At 39.7% G+C, this 2,085-nt stretch overlaps 1 pseudogene; it reads left to right on the top strand.

Annotated features, from left to right (window-relative positions):
* The first annotated feature begins 852 nt into the window (after positions 1–852).
* Positions 853–1,581, top strand: LOC140930581 (uncharacterized; annotated as a pseudogene).
* The last annotated feature ends 504 nt before the right edge of the window (positions 1,582–2,085 follow it).

The following is a 2,085-nucleotide window of genomic DNA, read 5'->3' as shown; positions in this document are numbered from 1 at the left end:
AATTGCGAGGTACGATAACTTGGAAGTTGATTGACTTTTATTGGCACAATTAGTGTGCGATACGATACAGTCTCTTTGTGAATATTTAATGACTTATTCAAGTTTGAGGAAATATTCTTGAAACGTACCCCGGGGGTGAAGGGGGGGGGGGGTACTCCCTACAATGGCCTATACGTGGAGGCTCCGCCCAAAAGGAATACCTTATTTGGGCACACAAAGGCACAACAACCGTCATCATGAAGAAGTGTGATAAAATACAAGAAGCTCAGATTCAACTCAACAACAGAGAACATTATAAACCTCTCCGAAATGCCATGGCAGTAGAAACATCACAAAGAGTTCAAGAGCTTGTCGCACAATTGCATCAAAATAACTTTATTGATGACATGACAAAGAAATGGTTTTCTCAAACGCGAGATCCGCCAAGAATACCAATATTTTACACCCTTACTAAGATCCACAAACCAAATCCGGTCGGAAGACCGATAATTTCGGGCTGTGAATGCCCTACAGAAAGATTATCATTTTTTGTGGACAAACTACTTCAGCCCATCGCACAAACACAGAAATGGTATCTAAAAGATACAACGGATTTCGTAAACTTCATAGAAAAGACAAAGGTCTCTCAAGATACTATCTTAGTATCAATGGATGTAACAAGCTTGTACACAAATACCACAGGAAGAGGGGATCACGACAGTATGCAGAGCATACGAGGCATTCCACAACAATAACCCTCCTGTACCGTCACACTACCTCAAAGAAATGCTTAAACTTATCCTTCAGGAAAATTCATTCCAATTTATTGGAAACAATTATCTTCAGACCCATGGCACTGCATTAGGTACAACAATGGCCGTTGCATTTGCAAGCATTTTTATGGCCGATATTGAGACAAAAATGATAAGTCAAAGCAAAACAAAACCAATAGAATGGAAACGTTTTATTGATGACATTTTCTCACTATGGGACAGTGACAAAAAGGAAATTAACCTGTTCGTTGAACAAGCTAACAACTTCCATCCTACAATTAAATTTACGGCTGAAATTTGAGATAACGAGACAACCTTTCTCGACACAATTATTTTTAAAGGAGAATGTTTCAGAAATGAATCGATCCTTGACATCCGTACGCACTACAAGCCTACTGAAACCTTTCAGTATACACATTTTACCTCGAGCCATCCACTGGGTGTGAAAAGAGGTTTTGTTAAAGGCGAAGCACTCAGACTACTGAGAACAAACCCTTCTGAAACAACTTTCCATGAAAGTATCTCGAATTTTTAATCGCGCCTCATAACGCGCGGATACCCCCACGAGATGATACAGACAACTTTATCAGAAGTCAACTTCGCAAAAAGACAGTCGGCTCTGCAACAAAAGAAAAAAACTGGCAAACAAATCTTGCCTTTTGTCACAACATACCACCCATCGGTGCGTAACCTTAAAAATATATTGATGCAAAACTGGAACTTAATACAAAATCAGCCTTTGCTGAAAAGCACATTTAAAGATCCGCCAATTATATCCTACAAGAGAGGACAATCTCTTAAAGACATGCTCGTTAGGGTAAAAATATAAGGCAGGGTTCATAACAATGACCACAACATAACGCAGTGAGTCGTGCAGGCCTGTCATTGATTATTATCACTGTTAACTTCCTTTTTTCAACTAACCAAACTTTATTCGATTTCTTTCTGAAGGGAGGAGAAAAGAGAATTAAAAGAAAACAATGAGCTCCACAACGCTCTCTTCAGTCAAGTGCAGCACAGGGTATGCTGTATCCCTTACTATAACTGTTGCTGTTGTTGCAGTGAACCTCATATCAATTATTCTTTTTGTAAAGAATAGTAATCTTCGCACTCGTGCCATGTACTCGGTTATAAACTTGACCGTGGCTGATATGTTTGTTGGAGGAAGTGTCACTTTCTTTGAAGTATTTCATTTCCTCCTCTACGGTTGCGAATCTGCAGATGAATTTCTCATCCGGCCGAAATTGCCACCTATTTTTCTTGTGTTTACCACGATCGGGCCGTTGCTCCCTCTCACCTCTGTAACAGGCATTGCAGTAATTTCTTTAGATCG

This window comes from Porites lutea, chromosome 3 (genome assembly GCF_958299795.1).
Source record: "Porites lutea chromosome 3, jaPorLute2.1, whole genome shotgun sequence".
NCBI lineage: Eukaryota > Metazoa > Cnidaria > Anthozoa > Scleractinia > Poritidae > Porites > Porites lutea.
Note: the sequence above shows the minus strand (reverse complement) of the source record. Positions and strands in the feature narration are given on the sequence as shown.